A 19,423-nucleotide genomic window follows, 5' to 3' on the forward strand; every position below is an offset into this window, starting at 1 on the left:
AGCACCATATATATATATATATATATATATATATATATAATCACAGAAATATAGGGTGTCAACTATACTGTCATAACTTCCATGTAAGATTTGAAATTTGGTAACAAAATGAGAAAAACTAAAAATATTATTTTACATGTTCTAAAATATCTCTTTTTTGTGCTAAAGTAAAATGTTAGCTCAACCTGAAAAGGACTTTTATATAATTCAGCAATATTATAATCTTGACCATTTTGCAAACACTTTTTAATAACAATGGCTTAAATATGTACAAAAGTTCTTAGTTAATTAGGGAAACAACACAAGTTGAATATCATTTGTATACTTAAACTGGGAATTTTAAGCTTAAATCAGAAAACGACTGAGACCTAAATCTCTCCAAATAAATATGTACTTATTTTATGCTATTCATTATATATGTATAAAACTTTTGCCCTTATATGCCAGCTTCTATCCTACTTTATACGTGTATCTAAAAAGCAAACAAGATTAACAATGTCATTTCCAAAATAATTCAATGATAAATAGGATATTTGGCATATTTTCACTACTGAAACGAGAGTTAATTTCAGAATAAGCCTTTAAGTGTGAGCTTTTTCTCAGACTAAGGAGGTGAAAGGCAGCTTTCCTTGGGCTATAGTGTATAGTAGCCTTAAAAGGCAATGATTGCCCAACTTCTTAAAATACTCTCCTTCCATTTGGATAGCTTCCATCCATCATGAGTTGTTTTCCCAAGATAGAAAACAGAAAACTCTTAATCTCAGACTCCCTTGCAAAAAGGTGCTGATTTTGACTAGATTCTGCAGTTAGATGTATATATGTGGATAATGTGAGGAAATGGCCAGATGTAGGGGAATTATGTTTTATTCTATGGTGTGGTACTTGGGGAGCTTTGAGCATCGCTTCCTGAGCTTCACATGTACCAAGACTAGAGCAGCCTGCACAGCGTGAATGGGCATTTGTTTCTAGCTGTGTGATTTCAGGGTGTGGCTCCCTGGCCCTTCCAGAGAGTCTGTGAAATTAGCTTACATCTTTCGATTTTTTGCTTAGACTCATGATAGTAGATTGTGTTGTTTATGACTGAGGGCCCTGACTGATACATTTACTGGTACCAGAAGTGACTGCAGGAAATGGACCCTCATGGAAGTGAAGTTGAGACTGTTTATCTTACTTGGTTAAATTTTAGGGTAACGAGGACCCAGTGACCATGAAGAGGCTCCAGAAGTTCATGACCTTCTGTTATGAAAAGTTACTTATAGTACTATCTGTGCTCAACAGAAAAGTGCCTACTGAAGGTAAGATTGCAGACAGAAGAGTCTGTGCCCATTGACTATTATAAAGGGTGGAGAGAATGTAAGGCTGCTTCTAACTGTAGTGGAGAAATAAAATGAAAAAAAGAAAACAACAAAGTCACATGTTAAGTTTTTGTTTAAGGTTTGGTCAAAGTATCAGGGATTTTTCTATAACCGCTCTGAAAGGATTTCTTCTAATTTAATTGGTGCAGCAGAAAAATCAGATCCTAAAACCTATTAAGATTGTAATTTCTTTTTTTTTTTTTTTTAGATGCGGTCTTGCTCTGTTGCCCAGGCTGGAGTGCAGTGGCATGATCTCAGCTCACTGCAGCCTCCGTCTCCTGGGTACAAGTGAGCATATCTGCCAAATTTTTTTTTTTTTTTTTTTTTTAATAGAGATAGGGTTTCATCATTTTGGCCAGACCAGTCTCTAACTCCTGACCTCAAGTGATATGCCTACCTCAGCCTCCCAAAGTGCTGGGATCACAGGCATGAGGCACCACGCTTGGCCTGTAATTTGATTTGAATTTATAGCCTCAGCAAGTCTCTTCTGTGAAGGTTATAGGATCATACCTGAAAATGACCTGGCATTTCTCCAATCTAAGACAATACTTGTGAAGATAATCAACATTATCTGACATATAGGGTTTATTGATGATGAGATCTTTAAGACTAAACCGTATGGGCAATCTATTAACATTTCATTTGAACTATATAACAACAAAAACAACACTCTAGGTCTGTCAAAAAAAGACTTGAATTTAAAAAAATAACAAAAGAATCATCGTCTCAGTCCATTTAGGCTGCTATAACAAAATATCATAGACTAGGTGGCTTATAAACAAGAACAATTTGTTTCTTACAGTTCTGAAGGGTGGAAAGTCTAAGAACATGGCACTGGCAGATTTGGTGCCTGGTGAGGGCCTGTTTTCTAGTTCATAAGTGATGTTTTGTTGCTGTGTCTTCACGTAGCAAAAAGGGTGAGGGTCTTGCTGAGGCCTTATTATAAGGAAAGTAATTTCATTCATAAGGGCTCTGCCCTTATAGCCTAATCACCTCCTAAATACCCCATATTGTAAAACCATCACCTTGGTGGTTAGGATTTCAACATATGAATTTTTCACGGACACATTCTGACCACAGCAACCATTATTTTCAACCAACCTTGAAAAGCTGGGAATAGGATGAGGCAAGAAAATCATCTAAGATACAAGTTTTGATGCAGTAACAGCACTTGCACGAACCAGAGTGAAATTTCGTGCTCTAGGCATGTCACTTGCCTCACCCCAGTCCCAGCCTTGTCCCTCATTTTATTACTAGATTCAAGGTAGTTCACAGACTTAATGCATTTCATAGACCTAAAACACATTAACTGAAGTATAGGCAAAATAACGTTATAAACATGTACCAGAAAATTCCCCCAGCCCACTCCAAAGGAATCAATAACATTTACTAAAAGAAAAATAAATGTATGCATTGGGAAAGAGAAACACATAAACTTTGTTGGGAGAGGTTATTAGATACTAACAATGAGCCAGTTCCAATTCTTGGGGACCCAGAATGTCTTTCTCAACCAGGCCACAGGGTGATAAAAGGAATTTCGGTTCAAGACTGTCTCACAGTGGGCCCAGTGGTTCCCGAAAATATCCTGTATTTCTTTCTAAGTGCTTCCATGTGTGTATGGATGGATGTGTGTGTATTTCAAATAGATATACTTAACACATGGTAGAATTGCTGTGTTGGCTGCCTAGCACACGAAGTCATGACTATTATGACTATTAGAGGAAGGGCCAAATAGAAGCCTCTGGAACTCCTTCCCCTTACCAATTTGAATCCAAAATCAAACTTATTCTAGGAGAACTGCAAAGATTAGTTCTACCATCTAAAAGTTGAAATATGCAGGGATGGTGATTCCTATCATATCTCCATTCAATTTCCCTATGTGGTTTGTTTAGAAAACAGCAGGGTCTTAGAGAATGGTAGAATATAATTGTAAATTTCATCAGGTGATGACTTCAAATACAGCTGATGTTGGATATATTCTCTTTATGTGACCAAATCAACAAAGCCTACCGTGAAGCAATTTAGCTGGCAACAGTTGCTTTCTATGTCCAACAAAGAGAGAATATCAAAAGAAGTTTGCTTTTATCTAGCAAGGATAGCAACATAACATTGTTATCCTATATAAAAACAATATTGACTCCCTTGATTTAAGCTGCAGTTTAATCCACAAGGACCTCAATCATCTCATCATCCTACAAGAGAGCATACTAGGCCACTATATTGCTGACATCCTCAGAGCAGGTATCAGATCTTGCAGATATCATGGATACACACATGCATGCAGGGAATAGGAAACAAAGCCTGTAAAAGTACAGTAGCCTGCCACCTCAATGAAGTTCCTGGTGTCCAGTAATCTAAAATAAGTTGAAATAGCCCCTCCAAAGTTAAAAGTTGCTGTAATTTGCTTTCCTTACTGTTAAGAAAGTGGCACAATGCTTAGTGAACCTCTTTGAGGTTTGGAAACCATTGGTATCTTATTTGAGTAAGTTACTCTAACATCTTTAGCAGATATCCCATAAGACTTCTGCTTTGAGTGGGATGTGGAGCAAAACGTCTCTTTAGCTGGTTGCAAATGGAGTGCAAATTACTGTCCCTCAACACACATGACCCAGCAGATGCACTGGCATTTAAACTGACTTTGGCAAACTCATGAGACCTATGGCATAAGAAAATAGTGCACAAGCCTCTACCTTTTTACAACTATTTTGCTGTAAAACAAACAGCATATTTTATGTTGTCTTTGGAAAGAAAATATCTTTCTTTTAAGAAAAAGCTTCTCACTTGTTGCTGGCTTCTGATAAAGACCAAAGGTTGGATCGCAGGACTCCAGGAGCATGCTTCTCCTAGATCTAGGCAAGGAGGGCCCATGTGCTGGGCCCTTAACCTCACGAGGCCACATTTTGGACTGCCTTTCTTGACGTTATCTTTTTTTTTTTTTTTTGAGACAGAGTCTCACTCTTTTGCCCAGGCTGGACTGCAGTGGCGCGATCTTGGTTCACTGCAAGCTCTGCCTCCCGGGTTCACACCATTCTCCTGCCTCAGATTCCCGAGTAGCTGAGACTACAGGCGTCCACCACCACGCCCGGCTAATTTTTTGTATTTTTAGTAGAGATGGGGTTTCACTGTGTTAGCCAGGATGGTCTCGATCTCCTAACCTTGTGATCCGCCTGCCTTGGCCTCTCAAAGTACTGGGATTACAGGCGTGAGCCACTGCGCCGGGCCTTTCTTGACATTTTCTAAGTGCCCCTGTGTTGTCTGTAATTAGCTGGAGCTTGTAGTGGTATCTGGGTGGTATGCTCCGAGTCTGGACAGGGATTTTTGTGCGCCATTTCCTGTTTTTCTTTGGTATACTTCACAATCCTCTGCCCCACATCTACCAGATGCCCTGAGAAGCTCCAAATTCACACTATGGTCCTGTAGCCAGGTGCTGGCTACAGGAAGGTGCCTTTGTGAGCAAGTCATTCTTACCACCTGATGCAGTGTTTCTTTCATAAGACCCCTTAAGATTAGACTGATGACAGAATAGTGCTGATGTGCTGATTTGGGCTTCATTTTGGACAGAGAACAAGTACAGGGGTCTGGGCTACTGACAGTCCACTGCTCTTTCTTGAGCTGCATATCTGTACCCATGTGTTGCCTCTCACCCATTTGTGCGCTGATGTGGTACTGTCTCTGGTCTATTGCACCTAAGGGTAGTAAGAGTGATGGTAGGCATTCTTTAATGTACCCTCCTTTCCGCCCCCCCCCTCCCCCCCCAAACCCTGCCACTGGCACTCGGGGAAGTCACTCAATTCCTCCTTAGGGCTCTGTACCATGTGTTAGGCTGTCCTCTGCAGGTGGCTACATCTGTCTCCCCTGAGGTCTTCCAAGGCTATTTCTTTGCAACTTACACAGGTCCCTTCAGCTGATGTCTTTTTTGCCCCTGATCAATGTGGTGAGGTCGTACTCATGGGGGTCAATCTTAGGCCATGTGAGATGAAAGATGGACAGTCCTTTGAAGATAGGAACATTCTTCTCACTCTGTCCAAGGTCCCTTTACGTATCTTTCTCCACTGTTGATTTATGAAAGGTAAAAATGAGGTCAGTATCAAAAGATAAAGTTTTCTAGGAATGAAGCAATTACAGCTTAATGAGTTCAAAAGAAGAAATCGTTGTAAGATATGTTGTTATATGTTTATATAAACATACAACTATAAAATCCTGAATAGTAAATTTAACATGATCAGAAAGGAAATTATTGTTCATATTTCCCCACATGCTGTGGTTAATACCTGCATTTGTGGTCATTATCAGTGAACCACAATAACAATATTTAAGAAAATTGTTGGGAGCCTGTATTCAGGGATAGCTAAATGAATAACACAGTGTCATAGGTAATCATATAACCATCCCTAATAAGAGGTATTAGGAGATTGCAGAGGCATGAAAATCTATATTGTTTTAATATAATAAATTCTAAAGAGACATGACCCTGTGAATAATAAAGAGTTGCTGCTTTTACCTCATGGTGGGAGATGTGAACTTAGACAAGAATGGCACATTTGAAAACAGCAAACTGTTGAAAGGGGTTCCTAGGCTGGATCAGGAAAAGTCTTGTGTACATATACTGCTGGAACACCATAACACATATCACATGTGTGCACTTAATAAATAATTGTTAAATGAGTGAAATAAGAAAATAAACTGCTTTAAACTTTTTTTATTTTTGTAGATTTAGGGGATACAAGTGCATTTTTGTTACATGGGTATATTGCACAGTAAAGAAGTCTGGGCTCTTAGTGTACTCATCACCCAGATAGTGTGCCTTGTACCCAATAGGTAATTTTTCATGCCTCACCCCACTCTTATCTTCCCACTTTTTGGAGTCTACAATGTCTATTATTTCATGTACCTAGTATTTAGCCTACTTATATGTGAGAACAAAACTGCATGTTATTAATCAGAAGTGCATCTACACATTTTTGAAAAATAGCAATGTATCGATAGGGAAGTCATATTATTTATGTTGTCTAAAGACAATTTTGTGTTCATATATGTATTTTTGGTTCCTTCTCAAGGTTATAAAAAGCAGCAGAAGGCATTTTCAGAGTACATCATAGCAAAATAAACAGTAAGGGCTGAGATGAGTATAGCTGAAACCTGGTGATCCCCTAGTGCCCTCTGGTACTATCATGTTCACTAGAGTTAATGGCATACTAAAGCAAATCCATTTAGGCAGGGTCATCAAGGGTTCACTTCATTAAGGAATAAAATTTGGTTCTCCTTGCCTGTCAAAAAAACCTTGATCAGCTGAGTTGGTGGCTAAGGGCAAAGGCAACATTGAATAGATAATGAAGGAAAGAAATAATAAATACCAACTATGGTCTTTTTTACTTATTTGGAGAAATGCAGATGGGATTTAAAGCACAATTGGCTATCTGTATTTGTGAGTTCCAAATCTGTGGAGTCAACTAATCGTGAATCAAAAATATTAATTAATAAAACAATAAAACATAACAACACAAATCCAGAGACCTTAAGATGGCTGACTAGAGGGCCAGCCATCATTTGCTTCCTCCACAAAGAAGAACCCAAATAGTGAGTACATAATCATACATCTAATCATCTAAAAGAGAACACTGGAATTTAACAGAGAAGTGACAGAAAACACCTGAAGCAAGGAAGGAGAGGGAAATGAGGTAGCTTACTGGGCCAGGATTGTCTGGGAGCCTAGAGAGGGTCCCCATTGTGGAAAAAAGGTAAGTGAGAGATCTTCCAGGGGTCCGGATTCCCAGGGTGGAATCCTGCATTGCTAGGTGCAAGAGAGCCCCTCCACCCTCTGGGCCCCTGAGATTGATTTAGGGAGTTGCCTGAAAACAGCACAAGAGCATTGCTCCAGAGAGGGAGATCACACTGAGTATCTCCCTAACTCCCAGTTAGCACAGCGCCATTTTGAAAGTCCGCCATTTTGAAAGTCCAGTCCCCACCAGACTGCATCCTCCCCTGAGGTTCAACAGCTCCTGCATCTCCACATTCCTGGAGCCCCGCTGACATCCTCAGTAGAGCCACTGTCACTCAGGAGAGCTACTAGTAGCCACTGTCCCTGCAGGCTGCTATTCCCAGGGCCAAAGGCAGAGCCACTGGCAGCGACCCCCATCCTCCCAGCAGCAGGGTGGCTGTGCATTTTCAGGGTGCCCTAAGGAAAGCCTACCTCACCCACATCTGCCATGGCTGCAGGCTGCTGCTGCCACGTGGCTGAAACCCCAGTTACTGGCAGCAACCCTGCCCACCCAGGAGGAAGACTGCAGCATAGCCAAAGTCACTCTCACCTAAGCAATCCATTAGGAGCCTGGGCATCACCCTGCCCCTGCCAACCATGGCCAGGGCCATTTCTGCACCACCAGAGGTTCTGAAGACAGGACCACAGGCCATTTCCACCCCTCCAGTGCAATTATTCATTGCTGGCATACAGAAAAACAATTGATATTTTATATTAACCTTGTTAATCCTGCACCATTGACAAACCCATTTATTGATTTTAGTTTTCTGGTATACTTTTCTGGATTTCAAAATATGTACACATCCATGATATTTGCAACTAAACAGTTTGCTTACTTCTTTCTAATCTTTTTACCCATTATTTCTTTTTCTTGCTTTATTACACATGGTAGTGAGAGGTGACAGTGTGCTGGCAGTCCTCACAGCCCTCGCTTGCTCTCGGCGCCTCCTCTGCCTGGGCTCCCACTTTGGCGGCACTTGAGGAGCCCTTCAGCCCACCGCTGCACTGTGTGAGCCCCTTTCTGGGCTGGCCAAGGCGGGAGCTGGCTCCCTCAGCTTGCAGGGAGGTGAGGAGGGAGAGGTGCGAGTGGGAACCGAGGCTGCGCGCGGCGCTTGCGGGCCAGCTGGAGTTCCGGGTGGGCATGGGCTTGGCGGGCCCTGCACTCAGAGCAGCCCGGGGCAATGAGGGGCTTAGCACCCAGGCCAGCGGCTGCGGAGGGTGTACTGGGTCCCCCAGCAGTGCCAGCCCACCGGCGCTGCACTCGATTTCTCACCAGGCCTTAGCTGCCTTCCCCTGGGGCAGGGCTCAGGACCTGCAGCCCACCATGCCTGAGCCTCCGACCCCCTCCATGGGCTCCTGTGCGGCCTGAGCCTCCCCAACCAGCGCCACCCTCTGCTCCACGGCACCCAGTCCCATCGACCACCCAAGGGCTGAGGAGTGGGAGCGCACGGCGCGGGACTGGCAGGCAGCTCCACCTGCAGCCCCAGTGCAGGATCCACTGGGTGAAGCCAGCTGGGCTCCTGAGTCTGGTGGAGATGTGGAGAACCTTTATGTCTAGCTCAGGGATTGTAAATACACCAGTCAGCACCCTGTGTCTAGCTCAGGGTCTGTGAGTGCACCAATCGACACTCTGTATCTAGCTACTCTGGTGGGGCCTTGGAAAACCTTTATGTCTAGCTCAGGGATTGTAAATACACCAATCAGCATTCTGCATCTAGATCAAGGTTTGTAAACACACCAATCAGCACCCTGTGTCTAGCTCAGGATCTGTGAATGCACCAGTTCACGCTCTGTATCTAGCTGCTCTGGTGGGGCCTTGGAGAACCTTTATGTCTAGCTCAGTGATTGTAAATACACCAATCGGCACTCTGTATCTAGCTCAGGGTTTGTGAACACACCAATCAGCACCTTGTGTCTAGCTCAAGGTTTGTGAATGCACCAATTGACACTCTGTATCTAGCTGCTCTGGTGGGGCCTTGGAGAACCTTTATGTCTAGCTCAAGGATTTTAAATACACCAGTCGGCACTCTGTATCTAGCTCAGGGTTTGTGAACACACCAATCAGCACCCTGTGTCTAGCTCGAGGTTTGTGAGTGCACCAATCAACACTCTGTATCTAGCTGCTCTGGTGGGGCCTTAGAGAACCTTTGTGTCCATACTCTGTATCTAACTGATCTGATGGGGACATGGAGAACCTTTATGTCTAGCTCAGGGATTGTAAACGCACCAATCAGTGCCCTGTCAAAACAGACCACTCAGCTCTACCAATCAGCAGGACGTGGGTGGGGCCAGATAAGAGAATAAAAGCAGGCTGCCCGAGCCAGCAGTGGCAACCCAGCCAGGTCCGCTTCCACACTGTGGAAGCTTTGTTCTTTCACTCTTTGCAATAAATCTTGCTACTGCTCACTTTTTGGGTCCACACTGCTTTTATGAGCTGTAACACTCACCGCAAAGGTCTGCAGCTTCACTCCTGAAGCCAGCGAGACCACAAGCCCACTGAGAGGAACGAACAACTCCAGATGCGCCGCCTTAAGAGCTGTAACACCGCAAAGGTCTGTAGCTTCACTCCTGAGCCAGCGAGACCACGAACCCACCAGAAGGAAGAAACTCTGAACACATCCGAACATCAGAAGGAACGAACAACTCCAGACGCGCCACCTTAAGAGCTGTAACACTCACCGCGAGGGTCCGTGGCTTCATTCTCGAAGTCAGTGAGACCAAGAACCCACCAATTCCGGACACAGTAGGGCGTCTAATATAGTGTTGAATAGAAATTGTGAGAGTTTTGTTCCTGACTTCAGGGTGAAAATATTTACTCATTCATTATTTAGTATAATGTTAGCTATGGATTTTTCACAAACAACAGTGTAAGAGCAAGCGTGTTCCTTTCTGGTCCCAGTATGCTAATAATTTTTGTTTTAAAATCATGAGTAGGTGTTGAATTTCACCAAACACTTCTTCTCACATTTATTACAATCATATGTCTTTTTCTCCTTTATGTTAATATAGCAAATTATACTGATTGATTTTGCATGACTACGCAACCCTGCATTCTGGAGATAAACCCTAGTTAGTAACAATGCATTCATTATCCTTTTAATATGTTGCTATACTTAATTTGATAAAATTTAAAAGAATCTTTGCGTACATGTATATATTTACAAGAGATGGTGAACTGTAATTTCTCTTTCTTGTAATATTCATGTTTGTTTAAAATAAAATGGGAAATATCCACTTCTGTAATTCTTGGGAAAGAGTTTACCTAACATTGGTATTTTCTTCCCTAAATATTTGAAAATTTTCACTAGTGAAGCTTTTGGGCAAAATAATTTTCTTTGTTCTTTAAAACATAATTGATTAATTTCTTCAACAGATTTAGGAGTATTTATTTATATTTTTCCTTGCACTAATTTTGGTGTATTGTATTTTCCAAGGAATTTGTTAATTGCTTCTAAGTTGTCAAATTCATTAATGTAAAATTTTTCTAATGTTGTTTTATGTTTTCGGTTCTGGTAGGGCTCTTTTATTTCTAATATTGATAATTTTTATAATGATGCTTTTAGAATCATTGTTGATATAAATTTAAATTCTACATGTATTTAAAACCCCAGTGACATTACTAATATTATTTTACAAAGGACTAATTTCTATTTATGCCCTATCCCCCAATTTCCACTAGTGTTATCCTTTGTGCCTTCCTCTAGTTTTTTTCTCTCTAGAATAATATTTCTTCTATCTAAATAACTATTTATTTTATTGTAGGTTTGTAATGAAGTCTGGATTATTTTGTTTTAATCTTTGAAAAGTATATTTGCTGCATATCAAATTCTACTTTGGCCATCCTCTTCTATTCCCCAAGCTTTAAAGATTATGTTCCATTGTAATTTGGCTTCTGTCTTTGTCAGTCTTCTGTATATTGTCAGTCTTAGTGCTATACCTTTTTTTGTTTGTTTGTTTTCGAGACAGGTCTTGTTCTGTTACCCAGGCTGGAGTGCAGTGGTGCAATCATGGCCCACTGTAGCTTCGACCGCCTATATAAAAGCAATCTTCCAACCTCACCCTCTAGAATAGCTGGGACTATAGGCACCATATTGTGATATTTGTAAATGTAGTGTGCCTTTTCCTTCTAGTAGCTTTTCAAATTTTCTCTTTTTCTTTTTTCTTTTCTATCACCATATTGTGATATTTGTAAATGTAGTGTGCCTTTTCCTTCTAGTTGCTTTTCAAATTTTCTCTTTTTCTGTCATGCCTAAATGAATTCTTCTTTGTATTTATTCTGCTTGGACCTTACAGAGATTTTTGAATCTGTGAGTTACTTTCTTTTGTCTATTTTGGGGAATTCTTATTAGATCTACAAATACTGTTTCTGTCTCTTTTTCCATCTCCATTCCTACAGGAAATTTGATTATACATATCTTATGCCTTTAACTGTTTCCCAATGCTTCTTGTACACTTTTCTGTGTTTTCCATTATGTTATTTATTTGTGCTTTAGGTTATATGGGGATTTTTTGATCAATTTTCAGATTGACTAATAATAATTTACATTGTATCTAGTCTGCTGTGAAATTTTTAAACAAGTTTCTAATTTTAGATATTCATTTTTTTTCCAGTTTTAAAAGGGTCACTTGATTATGTTTTACAAATTTGTTTTTTCTTTTGTAAGTTTAAAAAGATGGCGTTCTGTTGTCTTCTGGCTTTCTGCAATTCTGTTGAGAAGTCAATCATCATTCTTATTGTTTCTCTGAAATAAATACATAATCTTTCTCTACCTGTGTGTACACTTTCCTCTTATCTTTGGTTTTTAGCAGTTTGATTATTATGTGCTTATGTGTGGTTTTCTTTGTAATATCCTGTGAAGGTTTTGCAAAGCATCTTTAATCTGTGGACTCACATCATTCATTAGTTTTTGTAAGATTTTCAGCGTTTCTTTTTTTTTTTTTTTTTTCTGAGATGGAGTCTCACTCTGTTGCCAAGGCTGGAGTGCAAGGGCAAGATCTCAACTCACTGCAAACTCTGACTCCCGGGTTCAAGCGATTCTTCTGCCTCAGCCTTCTGAGTAGCTGGGATTACAGGCGCCCATCAACATGCCTGGCTATTTTTTGTAATTTTAGTAGAAAAGGGGTTTTGCCATGTTGGCCAGGCTAGTCTTGAACTCCTGTCCTCAGGTGATCCACCCTCCCCTTCAGCCTCCCAAAGTGCGGGGATTACAGGCGTGAGCCACCGCGCCCTGCCAATTTTCAGCCATTATCTTTAAATGTTACCTAATTTCTATCCTCTTTTTTTCCTTCTGGCTCTCCAGTTACCCAGATTTAGACAATGTGCCTCCCATATGTTTATTATAAATGCATTTTATTATTTCCATTCTTTTTTCTTTGTGTTTCTGATTAGATATTTTCTGTTGTCCTGTGGTACCTTTTTGCTGTGTCCAGTTTATGGTTATGCACATTCTGTAAATTCTTAATGGTAGATATTACGTTTTATTATCCTAGATTTTTCTATTAATTATTTTTATAAATTTCAATTTTCTTTTGGAAAATTTCCAACTTTTGTCCATTTTACAGAATGTTTTATTTAAAATAATTATTTTAAAATTGTCATTTACTAACTTCAATATCTGGATTACCTGTTGGTCTGCCTCTGTTCTCTGCTATGTCCTCTTTATTATTGGTCCTGTTGTTCTGACTCTTTGCAAGTCTTGATATTCTTTATTTCATGTTAGACAGTGTGTAGAAAATAATTACAGTGTTACAGCTGATATTATTTTTCCCAGGGAGGTTTTGTACTTTGTTTTGTTAGGTAGAAATTGTGAGGGACTGATAGGATCAATCTAATCAAAGATTGAATTGAGTTGCCCTTTATTGAGCCTCAGCTTACTCCTGATTTATCTGTTTTATTGAGCATGGGGCCTCTGGGTTTTTGATGAAGAGCCTGGCAGTCCTCTGTGACCTCAGATATGAAGCATATGAAAAATGCAGTTTTTCTTGCAGAAGCTTAATGTAGGTTTGGACTTTCAGAAGTTTAAATTTGTGTCCTTCCACATTATGTAGCTTCAAAATCTTGAGTATGATACTGTACATGTGTTTGACACAAACTCTCTCCCACTGGCAAGACTTTGTTTTCTAAGCACTGGACAATTGTGAGAATTTCCTTTCTGCTTCTTGGAAGTGTCTGGCTTAGCCACACCCGACCTTCCTGTTTCACCTATCTCTCCAAAAGTTCCCATAAGGAAACATGGGAATATATTTAGGGATCTTTGAGATTCTAATCCATCATGCCAGCTTCCACAGACATCAAAAGCTCATTTGTTACTCTTTCTTCCAGTAGCCCTCTGCCTAGGTCACACACAATTTTATCAGTTATCTATTACTATTTAACAACCCTATCCCAATTATTTATTTGATCATAATTCTGTGGGTCAGCAATTTGGGCTTCAATCAGCTAGGTGACTTATTGACTGGCCTCACCTGGGATCCTCATGCAGCTATGGCCATCTCTGGGACTGGATGGTCCAAGAGGGCCCTCATTCCCATATTTGGTACATAGTGTTGATTCTAGACTTGGGCATCTCCATTCTCCTTTATTTGGCTTATCATAATCTAGTAGGATAGACTAGACATGGTTACATCACAGTCTCAGGTCTTTGTTCTAAGAAAAAAAGACCCTTGAGTCTTAGGCTCCAGAATTCACAACTTCAGTTCTGTCACAATATATTGTTCAAAACAACTCACAAAAGCCAGCCCTTATTCAAGGGATGGAGAAAAAGATTCTTCCTCTTGACGGAAGAAGTGTCAATGTCATATTGCCAAGGGCATGCATACATGAATGGGATGCATTATCATGACCATTTTTGCAAACAATCTGCAACTCATTCCCAGAATTGGCAAATGTCTTTGTGGGAGAAAATATCTGGTGACTGTCAGCTTACCAAGGAAGGGAGATTTTTATTCTGGTATTTTAAATCAAATGGTATTCACTGATTCAACGGTGTTCTTAATATATGTTATATTATTTGTATTTGTATTTGTATAAATTTAAGAAGTACAAGTGCAGTTTTGTTACTTGGATATATTGCAGTGGTGAAGTCTAGGCTCTTAGTGTAGCCATCACCTGAAAAATATACATTGTACCCATTAAGTTGTTTCTCATTTCTCACCAACCTCCACCTTCCAACCCTTTTGAATCTCTAATGTCTATTATTCCACACTCAATGTCCATGTGTACATGTTACTTAGCTCCCACTTATAAGAAAAAGGTGGTATTTGACTTTCTCTTTCTGAATTATTTAACTTAATATAATGGCCTCCAGTTCCATCCATGTTGCTGCAAAAGATGATTTCATTCTTTTTTTTCCTGGCTGAATAGTATTCTATTGTGTATTTATGCTACATTTTATTTATGCAATCATCCACTGACGAACATTTAGGTTGGTTTCGTATCTTTGCTATTATGAATAGTGCTGTAATAAACATACAAGTGCAAGTATTTTTTTTGATATAATGATTTATTTTTCTTTGGGTAGAAACTTGGTAATGGAATTGCCATATCAAATTGTAATTCTATTTCTAGTTCTTTGAGAAATATCCATACTGATTTCTATAGAGGTTATACTAATTTACATTCTCACCAACAGTATATAAGTGTTCCCTTTTCTCCATACCCTTGCCAACATCTATTTTTGACTATTTAATAATAGCCATTCTGACTGGTGTTAGATGATGTCATTGTTTTAATTTGCATTTTTCTGATGATTAGTGATGTTGAGCATTTTTTCATGTGCTTATTGGTCATTTGTGTGTCTTCTTTTGGAAAATGTTTACTCATGTCCTTTGCCCAAATTTTAATAGGGTTATTTATTATTTGTAGTTGTGTTGTTTGAGTTCCTTGTAGAGTCTGGGTATTAGTCCTTTGAGGGATGCATGGTTTACAGTTACAGTCTCCTATTCTTCAGATTGTCTATTCATTCTGTTTATTATTTCTGTTGCTATGCAGAGGCTTTTTAGTTTAATTAAGTCCCATTTGTCCATTTTTATTTCTGTTACTTGTGCTTTTGAAGTCTTAGTCATGAATTCTTTGCCTAGGCCAATGGCCAGAAGAGTTTTCCCTAGTTTATTCTAGCATTTTTTGTAGTTCATATCTTACATTTAAGTGTTTAATCCATCTTAGGTTGATTTTTTGCATATGATGAGAGATAGATGTCTAGCTTTATTTTTATTATTTTTTTGCATGTGGCAATTCATAGTTCCAGCACCATTTATGGAAAAGAGTGTCATTTCCCCAGTTTTTATTTTTTGTCGACTTTGTTAAAGATCAGTTTGTTGTAGATATCTGGCTTTATTTCGGGATGTTCTTTTCTGTTCCATTGGTCTATGTGTCTAATTTTATACCAGTACCATGCTGTTTTGGTTACTGTAGACTTGTAGTGTGATTTGAAGTCAGATAATGTGATGCCTCCAGATTTGTTCTTTTTGCTTAGAATTGCTTTGACTATTTTGGCTCTTTTTTGGTACCATTTGAACTTTAGGATAGTTTTCCCTGATTCTGTGAAAAATGACATTGATATTTTGATAGAAACTGTATTGAATCTGTAGATTGCTTTGGGTAGTATGGTCATCTTAAGAATATTGATTTTTCCCACCATGAACATGGATGTTTTTCTGTTTGTATCATCTCTAATTTCTTTTGTCAGTGTTTTACGGTTTTCCTTGTAGAGATCTTTTACTGTCTTAGTTAAATATATTCTTAGGTATTTTATTTTATTTCTCTATAACTACTATAAATAAGATTGGGTTCTTGATTTGGTTCTAAGCTTGATTGTTATTGGTGTTTAGAAATGCTATTATTGGCTGGGCACAGTGGCTCATGTCTATAATTCCAGCACTTTTGGAGGCCAGCATGGGAGGATCACTTGAGCTCAGGAGTTTGAGACCCACCTGGGCAACATAGGGAGACCTAGTCTCTACAAAAAAAAAAAAAAAAATTAGCTGGGCATAGTGGTGTATGACTGTTGTCCTAGCTACTCAAAAGGCTGAGGTGGAGTATCGCTTGAGCCCAGGAAGTCAAGGCTGCAGTAATCTGTAATTGCACCCTGTACTTTATCCTGGGTGACAGAGTGAGACTGAGTGAGACCCCGTCTAAAAAAAAAAAAAAAAAAAAAAAAAAGAAAAGAAAAGAAAAACAAAAATGCTCCTAATTTTCATATGTTAATTTTGTATCCTGAAACTCTACTTAATTCATTTATCAAATCTAAGTGATTTTTGGAGGAGTCTTTAGGGTTTTAAAGATAAAAGATCATATCATCAACAAACGGAAATAACTTACTCTTTTCCAATTTGGATACCTTATTTCTTTCTCTTGCCTCATTGCTCTGGCTACGACTTCGAGCACTATGTTGAATAGGAGTGGTGAAAGTGGGCATTCTTCTCTTGTTCTAATTCTCAGGGGAACTACTTTCAACTTTTCTTCACTCAGTATAATGTTGCCTGTGGGTATGTCATATATGGCCTTTATTATTTTGAGGCATGTTTCTTTGATGCCTGGTTTGTTGAGGGCTTTTATCATGAAGGGATGTTGGATTTTATAAAATGCTTTTTCTGCATCTATTGAGATGATTATGTATATATATATATATATATATGTATATTTTCTTCAATTCTGTTTATGTGATGAATCCTATTTATTGATTTTCATATGTTGAACCATATTTGCATCCTTGGAATGAAATCTACTTAATTATGGTTTTTTTTTATATGCCATAGGATTTGGTTTTCTAGTATTTTAATATTTTGTTGAGCATGTTTGCATCTATGTTTGTCAGGGATATTCGTCTGTAGTTTTCTTTTTCTGTTGTGTCCTTGTCTGGCTTTGGTGTCCAGGCAATACTGGCTTTGTAGAATGAGTTAGAAAGGATTCCCTCCTCCTCAATTTTTTGAAACAGTATGAAGAGGATTGATACCAGTTTTTCTTTGTACATTTGGTGGAATTTGGCTGTGCATCTATGTGATCCTGGGTTTTATTTATTGAAAGATTTTTAAATTGTTGATTGAATTTCACTACTTGTTATTGGTCTATTCGGGATTTCTATTTTTTCCTGGCTCAATCTTGGGACGTTGTATGTTTCCAGGAATTTATCCATTTTTCTCTAGGTTTTCTAGTTTGTGAGTGTAGAGTTGTTCATAATAGTCTCTGGTGATCTTCTGTATTTCTGTGATATCAGTTGTAATGTCTCCTTTTTAATTTCTTATATTTTTGGGATCTTATATTGGTTAGTCTAGCTAGTGGTGTATCAATTTTGTTTATATTTTTAATGTACAAACTTTTTGTTTTGCTGATCCTTTTCTTTTCTTTTTTGAGATGGGATCTTGCTCTGTCACCTAGGCTGGAGTGCAGTGGTGCAATCAAGGCTCACTGCAGCCTTGACCTCCTGGGCTCAAGTAATCCTCCCACCTCAGCCTCCTGAGTAGCTAGGATTATAGGCATGGACCACCATACGTGGCTATTTTTTTTAATTTTTTTTTGTAGAGACAGGGTCTCCCTATGTTGCCCAGGCTGGTCTCAAACTCCTGGGCTCCAACAGTCCTCTCACCTTGGCCTCCCAAAGAGCTGGGATTACAGGCATCAACCACTGCATCTAACAATCTATTTTTTTTTTCTTTTTTTTGGTCTCAATTTCATTTAGTTCTGCTGTGATTTTTGTTATTTCTTTTCTTCTGCTAGCTTTGGGTTTGGTTTGTTCTTGCTTTTCTAGTTCCTTGAGGTGTGACATTATGTTATTGGTTTGTGATTTTTATTTTTTGAGGTAGGCATTTAGCACTATAAATTTCTCCCTCTTAGCACTGCTTTTTCTGTGCCCCAGAGGTTTTGATATGTTGTTTCCATTTCTATTCATTTCAAACATTTAAAAAATTTCCATCTTAATTTCTTCATTGACCCAAAGATTTTTCAGAAGCCTGTTGTTTAATTTCCATGTATTTTTAGTTCTGAGAATTCTTCTTGATTTATTTCTGGTTTTATTCTGCTTGTTTGAAAAGCTACTTGGTATTATTTCAGTTGGTAAAAATTTATTGAGACTTGCTTTGTGACCCAGCATAATAGTAGGGGACTTCAACACCCCATTCATAGCACTAGACAGATCCTGGAGACTGAAAATCAACAAAAAAAAAAAACCCTAAACTTAAATTGGACTTCAGATTAAATGGACCTAGCAGACATTTACAGAACATCCTACCCAACAACACCAGAGTTTATGTTCTTCGTATCAGAGCATGGAACATTCTTAAAAGTATAATTCTTGAAATTCATTTGTTTTTTTCATTTAGATGTTTTGGTGGTGACTCCTCCGCCTACTGCTACCTACTGTATCAAGGCCTGCTGTTGTAGCAAGAACTCCACGCACAGCTACAAACCTGATACTATTTAAGTGTTATTGTATGTTTATTTTTGGAATTTAATAAGATAATCAAATAGTTTAATTGATACGTCTCAATTGATAGAATATGTTAACCTACAAATACTATCAAAATTTGATGTTTGAACAAAGAAATGCACTAACTTAATTTTTCATTTTTTCTTCAACCAAAACATAAAATTCCTTTTAAATTCACAAACTTAATTATATTTAGGACTAAGCGAAGCTAATTAAAAGACTCTTTTTTTAGTATGACACAGGCTGCCAAAATAGCAAACATCCCCTGAATTTAACTTGTCTATGGAGAGGTTCCTATGGTTTCTCTACAATATTATTTATTCATTTTGCAATTATTTTTGCACTGTGTAAAACATGAAATTAAGAAGTAAAACAAAACTTACTTTTATCATATGTGCTTGTTTTTAAGCCATTGTCACTTAGTTTCAAACACACTCTTGTATTTTGCCTTGTCTTAGTAGGTCTGGGGCTCTGTAAACTACGTTTCCACTTTTTCAGCTGCCTTCCTGTTAGGCTTCCACAATAGTGAATTCTAAAGGAAGACTGGAGGCCTGGAGGAAGAAAAAATGACATATTCTCCTGTTTTTCTTCCTTTGACTGTCAGTATCACCTGAGGAATAGTTTCTTACCCTGGAAATGGCAGTAACAATAGCAATTGGCTTCAGTTATTTCCCCAAAATTCCTACAACCAGCCTCATTTTGCCTTCTTAGAGAGACTAGCACCATTTGGCTGATATCCTGTCTTCAGAATCCTGGCTCCCCGAGACCTGTCCTCTAAGATCATGAATTACAAGCATTGCCAGGCAATCTCTCCTCAAAGTACTAGTTTTTAGTATTCCCCCACTCAACCCTTTATTACCCCAGCCTTAGAAGTGGTAGGTAACTTG

The sequence above is a fragment of the Hylobates moloch genome, unplaced genomic scaffold (assembly GCF_009828535.3).
Source record: "Hylobates moloch isolate HMO894 unplaced genomic scaffold, HMol_V3 SCAFFOLD_1, whole genome shotgun sequence".
NCBI lineage: Eukaryota > Metazoa > Chordata > Mammalia > Primates > Hylobatidae > Hylobates > Hylobates moloch.